Consider the following 24,232-nt stretch of genomic DNA (forward strand, 5'->3'; position numbering starts at 1 on the left):
GATATTCCATAGATGGTATTGGACCCCTGAAAAGTTATCTAAAGCATACAAAACTGTTAACAAAAATTGCTGGAGATGCAAAAATAACGTAGGGTCCTTCCTCCATATGTGGTGGAATTGTGAAAAAGTATATAAGTTTTGGAAAAATGTAAAAGAACTGATAATGGAAATGCTGCATATAAACCTAAAACTATGTCCGGAGACTTATTTATTAAATATTATTCCAAATGAATATAAAGGAAATAATTATTATATATTAACATACTTGCTCACAGCGGCTAGAATTTTGATCGCGAAATGTTGGAAACAAGAAAAATTACCAAAAAGAAAGGAATTAGTCGAAAAATTAATGGAAGTCGCAGAAATGGACAAGTTAACTCTTATTTTGTCTAGGCAAGATGATAAGGTGTTTAAAGGAAGATGGGCAGAATTTTATAAATGGTTAAAACATTAAAATTGTGTACCTGACTTACATAGATGACATGTTAAAATACTAATGTAATGGTTGTATATTTGTGAAAATATAAATAAATCTGTTAAAAAAAAGAGAGGGTATTATAGCATTGGAAAAAGTGCAGAAAAGGGCAACTAGAATGATAAAAGGGTTGGAACACTTTCCCTATGAAGAAAGGGTAAATTAGTTCGGGCTCTTATCTTGGAGAAACGATGGCTGAGGGGTGACATGATCAAAGTTTATAAGATTATGCATGGGATACAGCAGGTAGAGAAAAAAAGTACTTTTCTTCCTTTCTCATAATACAAGAACTTGTGGGAACTCAATGAAATTGCTGAGCAGTCAAACAGATAAAAGTACATCTTCACCCAAATAGTAAAGACCACACAGAATTCACTGCCGCAGGAAGTGGTGGCAGCTACAAGCATAGACAGCTTCAAGAGGGGACTGGATAAAGATAGGGAGCAGAGGTCCATCAAGTGGCTATTAGCCACAAGGTATAGATAGGAACTCTCAGTCTGGGGCAAGTGATGAACTGTATTCTTGGTGCTGGGGGGGCAACAGTGGGAGAGCTTCTAGTGTCCTGGCCCCACTGGTGGACCTGGTATTTTTGGCCACTGTGTGACAGAGTGTTGGACTGGATGGCCATTGGCCTGATCCAACATTGGCTTCTTTTATGTTCTTATGGTCTTAATCCACGGCCACTGATTTACCTGTGGGGGTTTGCATCCGCAGGGCAGAGGATGCTGACCAGGAAGAGGGACCACATGTTGCTGCTGCGGCATGGGTAACCCCAAAGCAAAACAATATTGTGGAAAAAACTGTCAAAATCTATTTACAACAATTTCACAAATTTACAGAAAAGTGGTACATGCCTGATTGCTATAGAAATACAAACGGACACCCTGAGACATCTGGCAGCAGGCAGCAATCAGGCAAGTCCTCCTCAGATGAGGCGTCTACTCACTCTTCTGGGGGTTACTGGATTACAGCTGCATGCGTCCCTGGAGTGCCATCTTGGGCCACCAGGCGGAGGGAGAGGGTGGCCAGTAGCCTCACTACACTGTGGGGTTCTGGTCAGCCTTCTGGGGCTTTGCCAGGGTTGGCCATCTTTAATGACTCTGAGGACCCACCCAGCATCAACTTGTCCCACCTCTCTTAATTTTAGATGGGCATTACATCAACGTATTTACCTTTCTGAAGCCCGAAACTGAGGGAGGCAAGCATGGCTCGCACCTTGAGGAAAGGGTGGGGGGGGGGGGGAAAGGAGCAGTGGCTCTCGCCTTTCTTAACTGGCTGGCTGGGCACAACGTTTCCATGAGGGTGATCCAGGCTGCCTACCTGGAATGCAGGTGGCACCTGTTCAGTTACCTTGGGAGCGAGTTGTGGGCTCAGGCACTGGCAGATGACACAGCTGCTATCTGCTATGACAAAGCCTTTTGTAAACGGGTTTCTCACAGCAAGATACCCAGGGGCAACTTAATTCATGGTAAGTTGTGGCTGCAAATGTTCGGCACCCACGTCAAGGGGGGGGGGGCGCCCCCTCCAGGGTCACACCAGTGGGTCTCAGCTGGGATCTTGGCTGCAGGGTGTGCTGGGAGAATAACGAGGGGAAGCGCCAACATTCGCACTGCAGGTACAGCCACAACTGCGATAGCTGTTTTGGGCCTCACCCCAGGCTGTCCTGCCCGGGGGGCGGCAGCCAGCAGCAGCTCTTCTCTGGCAGCAGGGAAGAGGGGGTCCGGCACAGCCGCTGCCGCAGCCTCCAGCTCTGGAAAATAATCCCTCCCTGTCCAACTCGGGCCTGGGCCTGGCTCACATCCCCGTTCGCCCCGGCCCCCTGCATTTGTTACTCGGTCCGTCCTCCAACTGAGCCGCCGCCTCTTTCCTCTGGGAGGGCTTCCCGTTGGGTTTCTGTGTCCTCTTCCCTGGTCCCCACATCCCTTTTGCATCAGGCCGCTGGAAGCTGGCCCGTGAACTGCCAGACACAGTTGCTGCTGAGGTGGCCCAGGAGCGGCAGCTGGTCCATTCAGCTCTCCTCCCACACCAGACGTGTGGGTCTCTCTCTCTCTCTCCTTGGAGTGGTTCCCAAGAAGGCTCTGGGCCAGTTTTGATCAATGCGCCACCTGTCCTACCCGAAGGGCTTGTCTGTTAATAAGACCGTCCATCAGGAATGCTGCCCCGTGTGCCATGCACTGTTAGTTCACGCGGTGAGCATAGTCAGGGCTTGTGGCGCCGGGGACCCCATGGCGGAGGAGGATACCCAGTCCGTCTATCCCAGTGACCACTGGCTGTTGGGGTTCAAACTGAGTGGTGTGTGGTACGTTGACAAGGCCATGCTCGTGGGCTGCTCGGCCACCTGTGCGGCTTTCGAGGCCTTCAACACTTCTGGAATGGGCAGTGACCCACTCTCTGGATAAATTCCTCAACTTCCTGTTTGCTGGGCCCGAAGGAATGGCGTTGCCCCGACAAAGTGGACGATGTAAAGAAGAAAATCTGCAAGGCTGTGAGTTGCTTTGCGGAGCTGGTTGGTGGCTTGGTCATTCACCACGCAGATATTTCATTCATTTGACCTGCTGGGGTCAGGACGTCTGGCCTTATGGTGCCGGTGGGTGCTGTAGGAGCTTCGCAGGGCTGCTGGGGCACATTTGCCCTGCTGGGGCCGGGTCTTCTGGTTTCATGGTATGCAGAACATCCTCCTTGGTTGGTTGGTCGCTGCTGTAGGAGCTTTGGCGTGAGCACAGGGCAGTACCTGCCCAGCTCTGGTAGTGGTTTCAGGCCCTGGGCTGGATCCATTTAGGGGAAGGCAGCACCTGCATGCCTGTTTTCCCTGGTGGGGACCCTCTTAAGGGGTCTTGGGGTTGAGCCTCATGGTGGCATGCCTGGCCCCACTCCCAGGGGGCAAGAGTTCCATCCATGGGCTTGTGCCCTTTTTGTGGGACCACTTGCTTGCCGCTCCAGGTTACCCTAGCAGGTGTGGGCTGGGGGTGGGCTCATCAGCTGGCAGGTGGGTCGCCCAGTGTGTCGGATCCTGTCCTGTGCTGTGCTAGTGATCCACCTGCTGCCGTCAACAAAGCCGTGGCCTGCTTCCTAGTCCTAGTCAAGTCCCCGTGTATTTATTGCTGCTGCTCCCCTCCCCTCCTTCCTCTTTGGTGGTCGGTCGCTGTCTGCCCTTGGGCTCACAGCCCCAGAAAGCATCCACACTGCTCGGCCGTCGCCAGGCAAAGGGAAGGAACAACATTTGGAGGGCACAGGAACCGGGTTCTCCTGTAGTTGCAGGGAGTTCTGTGCGTGGACCAGGAGGGAAGTACAGTCCTGGGTGTCACATCCACACCCCCAACGGTGGCACAGCAGAACGGGGAAAAGGCCACACCTGTGCCCCAAATATCAAAAACGTGAGCAACTAACTTTTTAATGTTTATTTATTGATATTAGGGTGGGGTTGTTGTTGTTTTTTGCCTTGAAAGTTTCCAACAGCTTGCACATATTGCAGAGTTTTTTGTGGGGGTTATTTCTACAAGAGCTGTTTGCAGGGTCCAGGTGGAGGGAGGGTCGTCTTCTTCCTGTTCGGTTGCTGCTGCTCTTCTCTTCCACCCAATGAACAGCGGCTTTAACAGCAAAGACTCTGAGAAGGGGTGGGTCAAGAAAGTGGGCCGGGGTGGTTAATGGGATTCAGAGCCAGCTCCTGACAGAGTATTTCCTCCATCAAAGATTCCTAATTCTCTTATTAAAGAGAGAGAGAGAGAGAGAAGGAGGGGGGGAGGGAGAGAGAGAGAGGGGGAGAGAGAGAGAGGGAGGGAGAGAGGAAGAGAAGAGAGCAGGAAATCTTGAAACGCTCCACGGATAAATGTACAGTCATGTCATACATCATTCTAGTAATAAATACAGTAATTCTATCAAAGTCAGAACTGTGCTCTGAAAAACGATCGTGCCTTATTTTAAAGAATTTCAAATCTACATCCTGAAGTTCTATCAGAATTCTTGTTCCTCAAACAAGTTTTATGCAGCTGCTTCTATTTACAGAAGGGGGAAAAGAAGAAAGGACCATGTTCAAAACCAGTCTGGGATGTCAGGGAACAACGAACCCTCAACCCCCCCCCCCCCCCAAACTCCCCCCGAACACAGGGGGGCTAACTCGAGAGAGACTGGCAGGAAGAGACGGGGGCTAACAATGGACTTATCGTGGACAATGAGGCAACTAAGCTTACTTATTTATTTAGAATTTTTTTAGGCCGCCCTTCCCTGCAAGCATGCATGGCTCAGGGCAGCTTACAATGAAGGTGTATTATGATAAATAAAGTCAAAACAATTCAATTCCAAGATGGCGGGGGGAAAAATTCAGCTTCCGCAAGCCCGGAGGGGGGGGGGATATTTTTGCGGAGAATGGAGGGTGTGAGAGCGCCAGACTACATGTTGTCCCACGGCTGCCCTCAACCAAATGCCTGGTGGAGCATCCCTGCCTGACATGCCCTGTAGAAAGGTAACGAATCCTGCAGGGCACGGATGTTCCCTGGCAGAGAGTCCCACCCGGCAGGGGCCAGGGCTGGAAAAGTCTTGGCCTCGGTTGAGGACAGCCGGATCTCCCTCGGGCTGAGGACCCCCAGGAGGTTCTACAACCTTCTGGGGGCACACTGAGAGAGGCGGTCCCAGAGGTATGTCGGTCCCTGGCTGCTAAGGGCCTTAAACGTCAAAAACAACACCAGTCCAGCTTGTGCAGCACAGGCTGAGAGGTCCCCGTGAGCACCCGCACCGCCACATTCTGGGTCATTTGGAACTTCTGGGTCGGCCTCAAGGGCAGGCCCCTGTAGAGTAAGTTATGGTGGTGAAAACCAGTGAGGATTGTGAGGCACTCCAAGGGGATCTGTCAAGGATGGGCGAGTGGGCGTCAACATGGCAAATGGGGTTCAATGTGGCCAAGTGCAAGGTGATGCACATTGGAGCCAAAAATCCTAAATATAAATACACATTGATGGGGTCTGAACTGGCAGAGACTGAGCAAGAGAGAGATCTTGGAGTTGTAGTAGATAACTCACTGAAAATGTCGAGACAGTGTGTGACTGCAATAAAGAAGGCCAATGCTATGCTGGGGATTATTAGGAAGGGTATTGAAAACAGATCAGCCAATATAATAATGCCCCTATATAAATCAATGGTGAGACCTCATTTGGAATACTGTGTGCAGTTCTGGTCACCACACCTTAAAAAGGATATTATAGCTTTGGAAAAAGTGCAGAAAAGGGCAACTCGAATGATAAAAGGGTTGGAACACTTTCCCTATGAGGAAAGGTTAAAGCGCTTAGGGCTCTTTAGTTTGGAGAAAAGACGACTGAGGGGTGACATGATCGAGGTTTATAAGATTATGCATGGGAAAGAGCAGGTAAAGAAAGAGGTACTTTTCCCCCTTTCTCACAATACAAGAACTCGTGGGCACTCCATGAAACTGCAGAGCGGTCGGGTTAGAACGGATAAAAGGAAGTACTTCTTCACCCAAAGAGTGATTAACACATGGAATTCACTGCCACAGGAAGTGGTGGGTGCTACAAGCATGGACGGCTTCAAAAGGGAATTAGATAAGCATATGGAGCAGAGGTCCATCAGTGGCTATTAGCCACAAGGTATAGCTAGGGGCTCTGGGGCAAGTGATGCTCTGTCTTCTTGGTGCTTGGGGGGGGGGTCAGCAGTGGGAGGGCTTCTAATGTCCTGGCCCCACTGCTGGACCTCCTGATGGCACTGGTATTTCTGGCCACTGTGTGACACAGAGTGTTGGACTGGATGGGCCTTTGGCCTGATCCAACATTGGCGTCTCTTATGTTCTTATGTTCTTATTGTAGTCTATCCTGGATGTGACCACTGCATGCAGTACCATGGCTAGGTCAGAATGAGACAGGTAGGGAGCCGGTTGCCTAACCTAGCGTAGTTGGAGAAACACCAGCCTGGCAAGTTTTGTGACCTGGACTCTTCTGGAAAGCCAGTGTGGTCTGGTGGCTAAGAGTGGCAGACTCTAAACCGGAGAGCCAGGTTTGATTCCCCAATTCTCCTCCTCCCCATGATGCCTGCTGGGTGACCCTGGGCCAGTCCCGGTTTTCTCTGAACCCTCTCAGCCTCACCTGCTTCACAAGGGGCCTGTTGTGGGGAGAGGAGGGGAAGGTGATTGTCAGCCACTTTGAGTCTCCCTAAGGCAGAGGAAAGTGGGGCACAGAAGCCGTCTCTTCTTCTTCTGGCTTCAAAAGCTTTAGCGCTCTTGGCATCCACCAAGCTCCAATTATTACTCATGAAGAGAGCTCGTGCTCTTACACCACTTATGCACGACGGCAAGTGCTTGCAGCGTGGCTTCTTCCCAGCCTGCCAGAAGCCATGTGGGCCACGGGAGAAGAAGGGAGGCAGTAGCCTCTCCCCGGGCCAGAGTTTCTGAGAAGGCATCGAGATGCTGGTGTTGGCCAGAGCTGCAGTCTGGACTCATCGTGGTAACTGATGATGCAAGAAGGAGCCACCCTGCTCCCCCCCCCCCTCAGGACGGTAATGAAAACAGGAGGCTTCGCACAGGCATACAGAAGTCCTGGGGTGGACTCTGGAACGGAATGGGTCAGCTCATTCCATAGGAAAGCACTATGCTGCCACCACCACTGAGTAGCAGCGGCCTAAGAATGGACAAGGGCGTCCTCCTCACCCCAGTCTAGCTCCTGCATCACGTGACTGCTGCATCTGTGCAGCCTGGAAGCATGTGACTCTCATCACGGCACACGAGCAGCGGAGACAGCAGCTCCTTAAAATGACGCTCACAAGTCTATCAGGAAGGGATGGTCATTTGCTTGGGATCCAGCTCTACTGCCCCGGGTGCACGCATACACACACACACACAAAAAAAAGACACACACAGAGAGACTTTTCTAAACCTGCCATTTCTGAAGATGAAATGTCAAATGCAGTGTCCAGGTTATGAACTGCCCTCTAAAAGGATCTTAACAATTTCTGCAGAAGGAAGACAGGAAGGGAACAGGGGCCTGCAGCCTATTGACCCACAGGTATGCCTCTCCTTGGCACCCAGATGTACACCCTGTTCCAGAAAAAGGTTTTGCAGCCTTTTGTTCTGGCGGACTCTAGTGAGGGGCCACAGCAAGGCATTTAACCACCTCCACCTGCCACCAAGGCTACGGCTGTAACTCCTTCAGGACTGGCTCACCTCCAAGTGTTACTCCGCCCCATCAGCCACGCTAAGTCACCTGACTGCACTGCAGCTGTCACCTTCTTTCCCCCAAGCCCCTTTTCCCAGCGATCATTCCACAGTAAGGCCACTCATTGGTAGGAATGGGGTTCTGTGCCATGTAGATATACGAACTCACACTCATTGTGAACTTCAGCAGTGAGAAAAACTCCATTTTCCATTTAACCAGTTCTAGAATCCAGCTGTGCCAGTGAATAACAAACGTCCCAGTGTATGTTGGAGTCCACAGGAGCAGGAACTACACAGCAGACACAATCCAGGACAACACACTTTCCTCCCTGGACGCTAAGCTCTGCCATGAGAGGTAAGGAAATCAGGGATGCCCGCTCTGGGTTGGGAAGGTCCTGAAGTAGGGGTGTGCATTCAGTTCCTCCGAACCGAATGCCCCCCACGGAAAATGGCCCATTCAGCCCCCTTTTGGGCAGCCGTGGGCCGAATCAGATTCTCTGATCTAATTCGGCCTGCCACCGAAATTCGGCTGTGGCCCAAAAAACAGCCTTCGGCCCCACGGAAAGCATGGGGAGGCCACCCTCCCCGACCTTTCCAGGAAAGGGCAGGGGGGCTCTGGAAGCTGCAGCGGGTGAGCCGGAGAAGACACGGGGGTTAAATGGCTCCCTGCAGGGTATAATTGAGCCGAATCTGATTCGGCAGGCCGAATGCCACCACTATCAGCTTGCATTGCCAAAAGTGGCATTTAGCTGTCATTCGGCCTGCCGAATCAGATTCCGCCCGAATTATTCCCCCCCCCACATCGCTATCCTGGAGGTGTGGGGGTGGAGCCTGGGGAAAGCAGGGGCCTCAGTGGGGCACAAGGCCACAGAGCCCACCCTCCAAAACAGCCGTGTTCTCCATGGGAACGGATGTCTGTCATCTGGAGATCACCTGCTATTCTGAGAGATCTCCTGGGCCTCCTACCTGGAGGTTGGTAACCCTAAAAGACGGGCGGGCTCCAAGAGACCAAGTCCCAGGATAGTGGTGAATTTAAAAACGACAAGAATAAGCAACATAGATGACTGACAGAGAATAAATTCAAAATGTATTTGGGCTGCGGGAACTGAATCAGCACTCTAAGTCCCCCAAACGATGGGCATTTGTAACTCTCCACCAGTCTTCAAGAAGACGCCATACATGTGGCCTCATTGCCATCAACAGAACATTCCCTCTACCAGACAAAACGGGGCAGCCCTTCCCTTGCATGGAGCTCTGTGTATGCACACTTTGTTATGATTAATGTTTAACACAATTTTTTTTACATAAAATTAACACTAGTGGAACCCTCGTCTCACAGCTCCTTATTACTTTAGGAAACATGTAATCATTTCTCTTCAGCTTAGCTTTTTTGCTGAGTTGGATTTTTTTTTGGGAGGGGGTGTCCCATTTCTCAACGGACACATTGCTTCCTACAGCACAACACACTGGGGAAGAAAATGCAGGAATCTCTCTTCCATGTAACCCCCCACCCCATATTTCCCTGGAAGGCAGAATTTTTTCATAAGAACTTATTGGTCCTTTTGCTGAAAGAATTTATGATGTAATAAATCACCCACAAGTTCTACCAAATTAGCACGATACTCTAAAAAGAGCACACTGTAGGTAAAAACTCACTGCAGCTCAGATATGCCCAACATTTTGACATTGCAACATGTGATTTAGCAGATATAAAAGTGCGTAGGGCAAAATCACACTGAAAAAATTCTCTCACCATGGGTGGTAGCCACGGATAGATGACTCTATCTAAACAGACATGAAGCTGCCTTATACTGCATCAGACCACTAGTCCATCTCGGTCAGTGCCCTCTGCTCTGGCAGCAGTTTCCAGACAAAGGTTCTCCGCCTGACCCACCTGACTGGAGATACTGGGCACTGAACCTGGGACCTTCTGCCTCCCTTAACACTTCTCTTCGTTCGCTCCCAAAGCACCGTTTCTAGGATTACACTGCATGAGGAGATCTGCACAGAACAAAGGAAGCAGGATGCACCCAGCCAGTCCACATAGCCCCTGGGAAGCAGAAGCATCCTGCCAGGTGACTCAACAACCTCCTCTCCCTCACTGGACCACACCAGCCATTTTGAAACTTGAGGCCTAAGGGAGGGGAAGATCTTAGGGCAATTTAAACAAGGGTTATCACACGAGAATCTGGCATAATCATGACTGGAGTCTGGAGGCCTGGCCTGTCGTCAAAGTCTAGATGCAGTAAACGTTGCCAAAGCTACTGTTCACACTGTTCCTGCAGTGCCACCAACATATAAGGCACAATGGCCCACAAAATACCTTCTCATAATCACTTCCATGTTTCCCCTTCTCAGCCTCCCCGCAAAGCCAACATGCTTCTAAATGCGTGCCGTAAAGCTTGGTGGACTCACACGCCGTGGCTTGCAAGCAGAGTGAACATGCTGTGAGTCTAAGGTGGTAAAGATCTGCTTGTGTACCTGGTTTTGTACGGCACGGCAGGCCGTGGCACTTGAAAAACATTCCTGCTTAATAACACGTCTGGGATGGTGGCAGATGTTCCTCAGGAAAGTCTATTCTATCTTTGTAGCTGGAAGGATCACCGTTACAAACAGGACAGTGAGGACCAAACAGCGAGGAGGACGACTGTTCTTCCACCAAAAAAGCAACGCAGTTACAGCTCCACATGGTTCGTCTTTCACTCCACACACTGGGCAGCATTGCTTACACGTCACACAACAGTAGTCCATCCACAATGGAAGCACCTCAGCAGGGTCTCCATTCAAAGCACTGCTAGATTTACAATCCTGGGGAAAACCTACTTGTGAGTAAACTCAGAGGAATTTATTTCTTAGTAAAGCAGCACAGATCTCTTTTAGATTACAATCAAGCTATGTAGGTAAAAAGCTAGGGTCATTTAACAAAGGGGTTACGAGATGAACTCAGTGTCAAAAACTCTGATGTTTAGGTTTATCAGATGAAGCTTAGATCTTTTGCTTGAAATGTTTAAAGAAACAGAGCCATAAAGGCTTATCACAATAGTTCTGTCAGAAAGCAAGGTCAGTAAACAATTTTAATTTAACTGTTTATTTTTTTTGCAGGTGTGACCATTTAAATCTGAAAATTAGAAAAAAAAATGTCCTCGAACATATTAATGCATGTGAAAGTCAGACTGACAATTCTGTCGTATGACTGGCCTAGTAATGAGTGAAATGCGTTTAAGAAAAGGTTTTACTCACTCAAATTGTGTAGTATGAAACATTTTATGTAAAATAACCTGTGGCATGTATACGACACATGCAATGTTAGCGGCTTACATGTGAATAATTTTGACAGCAATTAATAAGGCTGTAATGTGCATGATAATGAATTCTTAAAGAGCTCAGGGTTTTCAGTGTTGCAAAGTTCACTTCAGAAACGAACTATGCTGGTGGCCAGTCATAACTGTGCGATCCTGTTTCTGTCCAAGCGACCATCTCTTAACTGCAAATCTGTTTTCAAGTTTAGATTTCAGTTTGTATTTTTCCTGACCTCTCAAATGGCAACAATGATGACGCCTGCAAAGGGTGCCCAAGGGGTGCGGGACTCGAGGGCTGGCGAGAGTCATGATCTCTCTTGCATTAAAAAAACAACAACTAAACCATTCACACTTTGAATTCCATAAATATGCCAAATACAGTTTTATAAGCTAAGTTAGAAATGATGTATTTTATGTTGTTAAAGCAGTAAAAATAAGTTTAGATTTGAGAGGAAGTGACTGGCTATATTCTAATTTTTCTCAAAATCCCCCCTCCCCAATTCATAATTTCCAGAGATTTTTCATCTCTAGACTGGAATGCCTGATTTACCATTTGATATATTGTGACAGTTAGAGGTGTTTTTTTGGGGGGGGGGGGGGGCTGGAGAATGATTTTTAATGCACTACATAAATAAAGCATACCTTAAAACCCGAACTCGCTCCCCCCCCCTTCCCATTCATTCCATGCCAGCCACCAGGATGTGGTTTTTGTTAGCACCAGCTCTGTGAGCATGCCCAATCCAGCCTTCCCACCCCTGCTTCACAGGATATAAGTGGCCTCCCGCTTATTTTCTCTCCTGGGTGGCTGAGGTGCTTGTAGGGCTCCCAGAACTTTTAAAATCTCCCCTTCTGTTGTTTTGCCGCCATCATGCTGCACTGCACACCTAACGCATCCGCTTCTGCCATACAAACACACACACACACACAAATCCACCCCGCCCCGCCCCGCGTGTTTGCCCCTGCCATTGGTACCTAAGTCCAGGATCCAGTATTTGCAGCTGCCTGGCTGCCCATGGCCACAGTGCAGGGAGTGAAGAGACTCCAAGGCATCCATCTGTTCCACTCGGTGGGACATGCTAAGCGGAGACTGCACAGTCTCTGCACAGCCCCGAGGAGGGTTTTCGCACAAAGCGTCCTCTTCTTCGCACTTCCCCCCTGGAAGCTTCCCAAGCAAGGGTAAAAATCTGCGGAAGGTTCCAGCTCTTTAAAAGCCCCCTTGCCCGCCTTCAGTGCAGCAACTCCCTTAGAGGACGTTCTCCTCTGACTCACTGCCCAAGCACAGCTCCTGATTTCAGGCTCACATGTGGGAATAGCCAGATGTGAGGGGTTAGGGTCTACCGTAACTAGCCTAGCAGAAGTGCAAGCAAATTCCTGGCTATGCAGTCAACAGGCTCTTTTGGGTTTTTTTGCTCCCCTTGGGTGACTCTGAAACACACAGAGGAAAGCCATGCACACAGAGCCAGTTGCCAAAGGCTTGGTGGAAAATACGAGGGGATCAGCCTCCCTACCACTGGGGGTCTTCCCGTCGGCCAAGAGGAAGCACATTCCCAAATCATGTGCGAAGGGAAGGAAATTAACTTAGAAACGTCATATTTCAAAATCACGAATTAAGAATTCTTCATTGTGCTACCTAGTTTGTTCACACATACAAAATCACAGGGATGGAAGGGGCTATACAGACCATCTAGACCGACCAGGGCATGGGGCGCAGAGGCAGGGAATAGCAAGCTACCTCTCTGAAAAACATCCAAGCCCCCGGCAGGGGTCCCCAAAAGTCACCATGAATTCTAGGCAAGCACACAAACAAAAATATAATATAAAATAAAAGCGTATTAGATTGGGGCATGGAAGATAGGGCTAAGGTCACTAAAGGGAATCTCCATATCCAGAGGCAGTGCTAAGAGACAATGTCAGGAGAAGGCACTGTTTGCTGGCCCTTCAGAGGAACTGGTTGGCCCCTGTGTGAGACGGGAGGCTGGACTAGAGGGACCCTCACTGGCCTGATCCAGCAGGGCTCTTCTGGTGTTCTAATGCAGACCTTGGTCTCCATGCCCTGTTGTTGGACCTTCAGAGGAACTAGTTGGCCACTGTGTGAGTCAGAATGCTGGACTAGATGGACCCTCACTGGTCTGATCCAGCAGGGCTCTTCTTATGAAGGCCTCGGCCTCTCTGCCCTGTTGTTGGCCCTCCAGAGGAACTGTTTGGCTGGACTAGAGGGACCCTCCCTGGTCTGACCCAGCAGGGCTCTTCTGATGTCCTTATCACAGAAAGGCATCAGCCTCTCTGCCCTGTTGTTGGCCCTCCAGAGGAACTGGTTGGTCACTGTGTGAGACGGGAGACTGGACTAGAGGGACCCTCACTGGCCTGATCCAGCAGGGCTCTTCTGGTGTTCTAATGCAGGACTTGGTCTCCATGTCCTGTTGTTGGACCTTCAGAGGAACTAGTTGGCCACTGTGTGAGTCAGAATGCTGGACTAGATGGACCCTCACTGGTCTGATCCGGCAGGGCTCTTCTGGTGTTCTTACGTAGGCCTTGGACTCTCTGCCCTGTTGTTGGCCCTCCAGAGGAACTGGCTGGCCCCTGTGTGAGAGGGGATGCTGGACTAGGTGGACCCTCACTGGCCTGATCCAGCAGGGCTCTTCTGGTGTTCTTCTCAGGGGAAGGCCTGGGCCTCTCTGCCCTGTTGCTGGCCCTCCAGAGGGACTGGCTGGCCCCTGTGTGAGATGGGATACTGGACTAGATGGACCCTCACTGGTCTGATCCAGCAGGGCTCTTCTGAGGTTTTTAGTAAGGCCTCAGCCTCTGTACCCTGTTGCTGGCCCTCCAGAGGAACTGGTTGGCCCCTGTGTGAGACGGGAGGCTGGACTAGAGGGACCCTCACTGGTCTGACCCAGCAGGGCTCTTCTGGTGTCCTTATCAGGGGAAGGCCTCGGCCTCTCTGCCCTGTTGTTGGCCCTCTAGAGGAACTGGTTGGCTGCTGTGTGAGACGGGAGGCTGGACTAGATGGACCACTGGTCTGTTACAGCAGAACACCTCTAGTGCTTCACATGACTAATTTTTATCTCATTTCACCATGTAATTCACAAGTTTTATCATTCCCAGCTTATTGAGGCTTAGCACAATATAATGTAGAATCCTGTCAAATCACTCCATCTCTCGGGGCACAAGACCACCCCGTCCCAAAAGCTCTGACACAATACTACAACAATTCATTCCCTGGATTAAAAAATAAGTTACACAAATTACCAGGAATTTTATTTATAATACTCATTTCCTGTATGGGGGGAGAGACAGGGAGTGCCTGCTCATGAACTCAACAATCAAGAATTGCTACAGCCTGCCGGTTTCATCCTTTCCTCCACCCTTCCAAGCCACCCTGGCATTGGCCAAAAACGGCCTATTCTCCCCTCAACGAGAGAACCTCAGTAGCTACTTGGTGGGTAAATGTAACGAGCCATTAAAGCAAATATTGGAAGGAGGTGAAGTTTTGCTTGTCCTTGCATTACAATGCGCCTACAGTTTCAGAACTACCAGCACAGCTGTACCCGGGAGGATTCGGTTTCTTAGGTTACAAGCACAACGTCTGACCTGTTAGCCGACGTTCTCCTGATTCCCTTCACCCCAGAGATAAGAATTAGCCAGTTTGCAAACAACAGCAGAAAACGCCTTCTTTAAGTATTTGGGGTGTTATTTCTTATTACTTCCCAGCCTTGCAAGCAAAGGCACTTTTTACTGGGTTAACCAGAAGGTGCGTTTGAGTGCCAACCGCCCAAAGGCCTCTCCCTCCAATTAATTAATTATTTATTTGTTTATTATATTTATACCCCGCCCAGAGGTCATTTCGGGGGGGATCGCAGTTCCCCCGGGTGAGGTACGGGGGGGCGGGGGCACATGACAAAGCCCCGCCCCCGCTTCCGGCCGCCCCGCTTCCGGCCCTCATTCAGCCAGGAGGAGGCAGGAGAAGAGGGAGGGTAAGTTGCTTCCTCCCTGCCTCTCCCCACCCCTGCCTGCCTGGGGCCAGGGAGGGCCTTCGCGGGGCTTCCTTGCACTCCCGCCGGCCTTGCAGGTCCACCGCCGGGCCCGTCATGGGGCTCGGCAGTGGAGCTGCAAGGCCGGCGACGGCGGCCGGGACCGTTGGGGGTGGGGTGTGTGGCCTTATGACACTCTTCCGGTGATGTCAGGGGGTGTGGCCTTATGACACACTTCCGGTGATGTCAGGGTGTGTGGCATATGCTAATGAGTTATGCTAATGAGTTCCCCTAGCTCTTTTTCTACGAAATGACCCCTGACCCCGCCCATCCTGCGAAGAGGCTCAGGGCGGCTAACAAAGCGGTGCAATGGACCTGATGGGCAGAACCATAAAAATTTTGAACTCCATAAAGCACATACTCATTCATATGACATAACTTAACAGTTAGCAATAAGGTGCTCGCAGTACTAAGGGTTAGATGGTGCGCTTTCCAGATCTAAATCCACGTTGTTCGTCTGATCATCATCCCTCGAGCCGATGGGCCTGGCGATACAACTGGGCCAGTCCCAGGATCCGGGAGGTCCAAGGACAAGTCAGATTCACTGTTTCCACCCCAGGTCAGGGTTGCCAGGCCCGGCCTCCTTCCCAGAAGGGGACGTTGGGGGGGGGCACTCTTGGAGGGGGAGGGGGCATCCCCAACGCGATGACGTCATGCAGAAGTGACATCACCACGGTGGGGACGCAGCCCCACGGAAGGCATCCTCGGAGCCGTCTTTCAAGAACCATTTACAGGGAGCCTCCCCTTCAAACGGCCCCGCACGCCTAGACTCCAAGTGGGGAATTCGCCGTGGCCCCGCTCGCAAAAAGCGCTTGAAGGGTCACGTGATCCTGCTGATCAGCCGAAGGGACCTTTAAATCTCTCAGGAGGGGATGGGGAGGGGTGGTTGTGGGTGGCCGCTGCTGGGGGCATGGCCGGCGGCAGGCACAAGCCCGCAAAATTGGGGGATCTGCCACCCCCACCTAAGCCAGGTGCATCCAACGACTCAGCCTTCTCTGCCCCGTCCTACGGAAGGGCAGTTTAAAATGGACAGAATGAGGCTTCGGCCGTTGCTGCAAGGAGGTCAGCAGTTTTGTGAACAAGTGTGAACTCTTCAGTGAGGTAACAACTGGAGCGAGGAGCACTGAGGTGTGGCACATGCCACCCGGGATTCCAGCTGGATTACTCTACTGGCCTTACGACTTCACCCATCTTGCCAAAACTGATGCAAGCAAATGAAGTATTAGCACAGGGGAAGCAAGCCTGAACGGTGTACAGAGACACTGATGCTGAATGCAGCCAAGGGCCTGTAGTGACTTCAAGCAGACCTTCCATGACTATGGATGTGAAGGACTTGTGCATCCCTGGGGTGTGTTACTTGAATCCACTGCACTCAGAGGGGCACATGAGACATCAGTTTCAAGGGATCTCACCATTTGGATTAGCTCTTCATTGTATATGCAAAGGTCTTTGCTGGGAGAGTACAAAGATGGTTCTAGCACTAAGTCTTTGGAAGAGGATTTGGAGGCATAACTGTGCTCTCTGTCTTCACGAACAGGGTGACCATACTCACAATCCAAGTGCCCGAGTGTATGGATCTCTTCCCGGGGATCTTGTAGGAAAAACAGGTTGCTTACCTGTAACTGATGATCTTTGAGTGGTCATCTGTGCATTCACACCTCTGGGATATAGTGCGCTTGCACCGACCCCAATCAGTAGAATTGAAAGCAAGGGAATTGTTGCGCCCGCTCCCCCGTCACGTGCAGGGTTCCAGTGCGCATGACTAGGGGAGGGGCATGACAATCCTGCCAGTTCCTTCTGACCGCTGCCATCAGCCATGAAATAAGTTAGAGGACCGACAGCAGCGGGGAAGGAGGGCAGGTGGTGTGAATGCACAGATGACCACTCGAAGATCATCAGTTACAGGTAAGCAACCTGTTTATCTTCTTCGTGGTCTCTGTACATCACACCTCTGGGAGAGTAGCAAGCAAAAACAACCCCTACCTGGAGGAGGGAACTGGAGATCCTCAAACGCACGCGGACTGCAACACAGACCGTCCCACTGCAGAATGCTGATGAAGACGTACATCAAGGGCATAGTGTCTCACAAGTGTGTGAGGTGTGGCCCAAGTTCCTGCATTACAGATCTCTTGTAATGGCGTGCCTTTCAGGAAGGACGTGGAGATGGCTACTGCCTGTGTGGAGTGTGCACGAAGCATACCTGGAAGGGGCTTCTCTGCTAATAGGTAACAAAGTTTGATTGTTTCCACAATCTGCTTGGACAGCCACTGTGATGACAGCTTGCCCCCAAGCGAGGGCATGGCGTAGGAGACAAGAGGGATTTACAAAATGACCTTGTCCTGTTCAGGAAGAAGAGCAAAGCCTTTTTTACATCTAGTGTGTGGAGGCGGCGCTCCAAATCATCCCGAGAGTCAGGAAAAAACACAGGGAGAGCAATATCCGCTTGTAAATGAAATTCCGAAATTACTTTAGGGAGGAAAGAGATGTCCAGAGCTAGCGTGACACCCGTCTGATAAAAAACTAGGTAGGGTAGATTGTGGTGCAAAGCCGACAGCTCGCTCACCCTCCGGACGGATATTATGGCTACCAGAAAGGCTGCAACCTACACGTAGCCATAGGTTTGAAAGGCTTACTGGTAAGTTTGGTCAACACGAGAGGTAAGTCCCAGGCCGGAGTAGGGCGTCGACATGGCAGAAAGAGGCAGATGAGTCCTCGTAAGGAACGATTGACTAATGGGTGAGTGAATATGGAATGGGGGGGGGGGGTTTGCCGAGATTGCTGCCAGATACACTGTCACCGATGTATAGCGGAGGCCCTGGTCCAAACAGGACAGGAGAAAACTACAAATGGCGACCAGATCCGAGGGGGGAGGGGGGAGACCAACCTCAGTAAGGTAGGACAGAAACTTTTTCCACTTCCCTTCGTAGGACTTTTGAGTAGACGGCTTACAACGGCTCAACAAAACATGCTCCACCCTGTCTCGTAGAGGCCTCACGGGATCTTCCACACCGTGAACTTGAGATGCGGGATATCATGGTAGAGAACCAGGTCCTCCTGTGCAAGGAGAAGGTCCGGCACCGTTGGAAGATGGATGAAGGAGCCCTTGGACAGATGGAGCAGAGTGGGATCACGATAGATGGGGTCACGAGGATGCAGGAAGGGGCTTCCGTCGCTATTTTGTGAAGCATTTGGTTCCCTGTCTTAGACACTCTAGTCTATAGTAAAATGGACTCAGGAAGCGCCAATGTAGTTAAATTCAATCTCCGGACGTATGGCTAAGATCAATCCTTAGGAATGTGAAAGTGTTTTTTAGTAATATGGTGCCTAATACATGCTGCTAAGTATAAACCTAGGTGCTCAAGCTTACATGAGAAAATTCTAGTGCAGAGATTTTAATATATATATATATATATATATATATTGTGATGCACTCTGGTGAGTAGAGGGATTGGTGGGAAGAGGTATAGGTATTGGTGGGACCACAGGTAAAAGAGATAAGGGGTCCATCCCCGCCCTCGAACAAAATAGGCGACACTTTTTGTTCTGCTGTGTAGCAAAGACATCCACGTCTGGATGCCCCCATCTGTCGAATACCGCTTGGAGATACTTCCGGTTGAGTTCCCACTCGTGGAGAGACGCTCCCCCTCTGCTGAAGAAGTCCGCAGTTATATTGAGGGGACCAGGTAGGTGAGCTGCTACCAGGAAAATGCCCCAGGATTGCCATTCGTCCCAAATCTCTAAGGCCAGCCTGCAAAGGCTTCTTGACACTGTGCCGCCCTGGCAATTGACATAAGACAAAGCCGTGGTATTGTCCGTTAAGATTGCTACTGTCTGATGGGCTATCAGGCGTAGGAAAGACTGGAGGGCATACCGGATGGCTAGAAGCACTAGGAAAGTTATGCTTGCGAGCCACTGAAGTCTCCCAAGCCGCTCCTACACACAGTTTGTTCAGGTGCGCTCCCCATCCCCAGAGGGACGCTTGTGTTGTGATTGTCATTGATGGGGTGGGGGGTGGGTGAAAGGGTGCCCCTGCCAGTAAGTTTTGGGAGTTTCCCCACCATTCGAAGGAAGTTAGAACCCAAGGCGGAAGAGTGAAACGCTGGGACTGAGGGTGACGCTGAGGCTGGAACATCTTTAGAAACCAAAGCGGAAGAAGTCTCATACACTGTCTGGCAAACGTGACCAGACGTACTCTGGTTGTGGCGGCTGTCAGTCCCAAAAGACGTTGGAGTTGCTTCACCAAAGCTTCCCTGTACTGACAAAGTAGCCGGATAAGAGTGATGTCTTGGGCTCGGCCGGGGGGGGGGGGAGCTCTGCACACTCTGGAGTCCAGGATCGCGCCAATGACCTGGACAGTCTGGGATGGGCTAAGCATTGACTTCTTGTGATTCATGCAGAGCCCCAACTCATTCAGAGATTCCAGGGCAAGGTTAATGTGGCAGAGGAGGGTGGACTCCGAACCCGCTACCAGCAACCAGTCGTCTATGTGTGGGAAGATGCGTATCCCTTGAAGACGGAAGTGTGCGGCCACAACCACCATAATTTTGGTGAACACCCGAGGGGCGGTGGACAGCCCAAACGAGAGACCTTTGTACTGATAATGGTGCTCTCCTACTGTGAAACGGAGGAACTTTCTGTGAGCATGATGGATCGTGATGTGAAAATAAGGTCTTGAAAGTCCAAGATCGCCATCCATGCCCCTCGTATGAGGATAGGTAGGATGCACTGAATTCTGAACTTCTTGTATTGAATGAAACGACTGAGGTCCCTGAGATCCATAATAGGGCGAAGGCCTCCGTCCTTCTTGGGGACTGTGAAATAGTGGGAGTAGAAGCCATGGCACTGGTGTGAAATTGGAACCGATTCTATGGTGTCTTCGTGTAACAAGTTTTGAATCTCTTCCAGGAGTGTGCTGGATTGCAGAGGGACAACAAAGTTAGGAGGTTAGAGAGGTTTGCAGGAATTCTATGCGGTAGCCCTCCAGGATGATCAATAGAACCCACTTGTCCAATGTTATCTGCCTCCATGCAGACAGGTAAGGATGGAGACGAGTGGGTTGAAGCTATAAGAGAACTGGGGCAGAGTCAAAGACTCTGCTTGGGAGTCTTAGGAGCTTTGGCTCTGGATTGTGTGGAAGGCACAAAGCGAGGCTAGTTCCCGTAAGGGCGTGAAGATGTGCTTGGGGACCTCTGCCATTGGGTCTCGGGGGATGATTTTTGTGAGGATTTGCGGGACCACATTTTATTCCAGGATTTAGGCCTGGTCTGTCGAGAAGCCTGAGAGACTCCAAGGTTCCGTGATGTCTTAATACTCTTATCTAGATCCTGTAAGACAGTGTCCGTTGTGGAACTGAATAAGCTTTCACCCTCAAAAGGGAGGTCCTTCACAAAGAAGAAGAAGAGATTGGATTTATATCCCGCCCTTCACTACCCAAAGGTCTCTCAGAGTGGCTTACAAACTCCTTTCTCTTCCCCTCCCCACAACAGACACCCTTGTGAGCAATGCTCCCTCTAAGCTGTGGAGTCTTGTGAGCAAGAATTCTACTTTGTGAGTGACTGGCATTAAAGTTGTGAGTGAGCGATTTGGCTGCTGCATAAATCAGTTTGCTCAGGAGCCATCCTTCCTGAGCTAGGACAAAGATGTGTGAGCCGGAGGCTAAAAAACTGTGAGCTAGCTCGCACTAAATCAGCTTAGAGAGAACACTGCCTGTGAGGTAGGTGGGGCTGAGAGAGCTCTGACAGAAACTGCTCTTTTTCAAGAACAGCTGTGCCAGAACTATGGCTTGCCCAAGGTCATCCAGCCAGGTGCAAGTGGAGGAGTGGGGAATCAAACCCGGTTCTCCCAGATTAGAGTTCGCGCATTTCACCACTACACAGTGGCCTTAGTATCTTGTTGCAGTGATGTAGAATGCAACCAAGCTTGTCACCGGAGGGCGATGGCAGAGGGAAGTGTTTTAGCCGCTATTTCAAGATGATGTTTGGCCAAATTAAGCTGATGTTCGGCCAGAAGCATGCCTTCTTTCTGTATATGTCTGGCTTGATGGTTGAGGTCCTCAGGGAGGGCCGCTATAAACGCAGTTAACTGTTACCAAAGGGCATATTGATACCTGCCCATACAGGCGGTGTAGTTGGAGGTTTTAATACCTAATGCTCCAGCAGAGTAAAATTTCCTTCCGAGGGGTCAAGCTTCTTTCCTTCTTGGTCAGGAGGGGAGGAATGGGTACGTCTGCCCTTAGAAGACGAGTTGACTACTACGTAATTTGGTTTGGGATGAGTACATAAAAACTTCAGCACCCGCCTCTTGGACCTTATACATGTGGTCTATCCTGCGAGCTGGTTGGTTGGATGGCGCCACAAGAATGAGGGGGAGTGAGTGACCTGAAGGGGGAGGCGTTCTTGGAATGGGTAATCCTTTTTTGACTGGTTCCGAGGACGTTCTGTGAGGGACCACAAGGCCCTGATGATGAGGGCAGGAGGGGGTTGGGTGATGGACTTCACCGCGGGAGGCTTCTCTGGGTGCTTCTCCTGGGCTTCCTCTAACAGTGCTGCTGCTGTTTTGGTCTGGTCCGGAGGGGCTGGTCTGGGAACCGCTGGAACCCATGATCCTCAGATCCGTGTGGGACTCTGCACAGGTACCAAGACCTTCAGCCCCCGCCCCCCACTTCACAAGCAGGTCTCCAAAGTCCCTTTAGCATTATGGGCTATTTGCCAGGCAGCCAGGGAGGATGTGGAACGAGCCCCCCCCCCCCCCGGGCCACCGGATCCAGGCTGCAAGACAGGCCCACAGTCACATCTAGCACATCTGCCTTCATGCACGGCAAGGAGCACCATGTGCAGAACACGCAAAGATGATGCCTCAAAGGGCCTTCAAAACCGAGTTGCACTAAGCTTCCCTAAGACATGGCACTGACTCACTACAGGCAGCGCAAACTGGAGTCATGGAGAAGAAGCCAAGGTGGGAAAGTAGTAGCAGTAGGAGGAGAAGAAGAGACTGGAGTTATACTCCGCCCTGCACTCACGGTCTCAGAGCGGCTTGTGATCTCCTCCCCTTCCTCTCCCCTGTGAGGTAGGTGGGGCTGAGAGAGCCCTGGGAGAACCGTGCCTGACCCAAGGTCACCCAGCTGGTTGCATGTGGAGGGGGAATCAAACCTGGATTAGAGTCTGCCACTCTTAGCCACGACACCAAACTGCCCCTCTTCTCCAAGCAGCCCATGGTGACCTTTCCCCATGCTGCCCTGTTGCCAGTCTGCACGGAATACTATTAGCTCCCCACCCTTCCAGGCTTCAGAATTGCTTGGCTATCCACAGGGGTGGAAACCCACAATGAGCTTTCAGTCACCCCTGCTAATTCTGGTGCTGTTGCTGCATCCCCACGATTTGGTGGCTCTGACTGCTGGAACGCCCTCCACAGCTATCCACACGACTACCTTGCCCTTCTGCAGCTAGAGACAGGCGCAAAGGTGGCCAGCCCGCCGAGTGTGCCGCCCAATTTTACTCAGCCAAGCAGTCCAGCCGTAGAACTACAGACCATTAGCATTTCAGGGTCACCCAGGAGCTGCAGCACATGATGACCTGGATCCAGCAGAAACAAAAAAGGACTCGGCATCGCTCTGCTTGTGCAGCACCTAGCCTAGTGCTTCCCTCGCGCAAGAGCTCGAGCACAAGAGGCAATTTTTGTGCACTGGATACAACCACGGTTTCTAGTTTACACAACAGCAAAGGAACCAGTGCTTTGTTCACGTCTCCAACTATTTTATGGCTTGTGTATTTTTCTGAGACGGGCAACAAGGCACTCGTGTGGCACCGAAGAGTGAACCAGTAATGCTTGTGTTCAAGGATGTCAACCTTCTTCAGAAAACCCCCCCGTAATTCTAGAGTTTAGCAGCAAATTCATCCAAAGATTTTCTTGGCCATTCCACCATGCTTCACATGCATTCATTTGGCTGTCCTTAAAATACTCATGAGTTTAGTCAGTATTAAATCCACAGAGCAACTGAGCCTCAGAGTTGGCTTGCTTAAGAGCATTCAATGAGTTCACAGCAGAGGCCAGACTTGAACCCAGGACTCAGTGGTTCCCATCTCAGCCTCTTGGCCAGCACACAATAGTCATTCTGACATTCCTAGAAGACTTTCTGGTAGACACAAACCCAGTACTAAGATTGTACCACAATTCAGTCTTCTTAAGTTAGGAACGAAATTAGAGTTAAAAACCCAAACTTCGTAAATCAAGTGTTTTACTAGGTCTACTCTGCATTAGTTCTTCCAAGTGTGCACAGGACACCACTCCAAAAATAGATAAGTAAAAGCAGCATTCGTTCTCTCTCTCTCTCTCTCATGCAAACTTTTATGAAGAGTGAGACAGATACATTAAACAGAAAACGGACTCTGTTCTGAGTACAGGGATCAATTAAATGTGTAACAAATGGCTCTGAACAACAGCCAGTTTGTGCTGTGCAAATGTACACACACACACAGAGTCTCTGTTCGTTCTCAACTTCTCTTTTGGCTTCCTCGGATTGCTGACAACTCCCGCCTTACAGAGGTCCGTGCATTTTGCGTGGCTTCCCACACAGCCATCCTATATGTCCGCCGTCAGCCCCCGCACGGTGCCCCTTCCCCCTTAAGCCCCCCCGGTGCAGGCAGAGACCTTGGACCGGGGCTGGAACTGGCCTCTTACTCGGCACTGGACTGGAGGCCTGGAAGATGGGCAACACGGGCTTCTCACAGCTGGCACAGTGAATGAACACTCCACCACGCAGGGTCCCTGGGAAGATGCGGGCAGGAGGAGGGATCAAGGAAAGGGCCACTCCTACTCACGTAAGCCGCACACGGCTACGTGACATCACAGGAAGGCATTTGTCATTTGGCTTTTGCAAAGGGGAGTGTTGTGAAAACATCACAGTTTTAGCTTGCAATTCTCCAGCCCCTCTGAAAACATTCGTTTATCTGGTACCCACACTGGAGAGAGAACGGCTTATAAATAACTGTAAGGATCAAATAGCTTTGCTGCATTTATACCCCACTCTTCTAGGATCATGGCCAGGTTAAAAGATCAAAAGAACAGAGATGCCTCAGGGATGCGCTTAACAGTCTCCCGGTCCACCTCCCCCCAGCCTAACCTTTAGCACAGAGCAATAACTACGCAACACCTCTACTGAAAATCATACGGAATTGTTGAGAAGCCCCAACACAAAGTCTGCAGCCAAAGATCTGTGAGTACGTTGCACAAAGCCGGCAGTGCTCAATGAAATGGAGCCCCTTCCGCAAAGACACATGACTAC

At 50.5% G+C, this 24,232-nt stretch overlaps 1 protein-coding gene across 1 annotated transcript in view; it reads right to left on the reverse strand.

Annotated features, from left to right (window-relative positions):
* Window positions 1-24,232, reverse strand: part of TRIO (trio Rho guanine nucleotide exchange factor) — a 236,019-nt gene that overhangs the window by 74,699 nt on the left and 137,088 nt on the right. The gene's annotated exons all lie outside the window — the stretch shown is intronic.

The sequence above is a fragment of the Gekko japonicus genome, unplaced genomic scaffold, assembly GCF_001447785.1.
Source record: "Gekko japonicus isolate JY-2015 unplaced genomic scaffold, Gekko_japonicus_V1.1 scaffold502, whole genome shotgun sequence".
NCBI lineage: Eukaryota > Metazoa > Chordata > Lepidosauria > Squamata > Gekkonidae > Gekko > Gekko japonicus.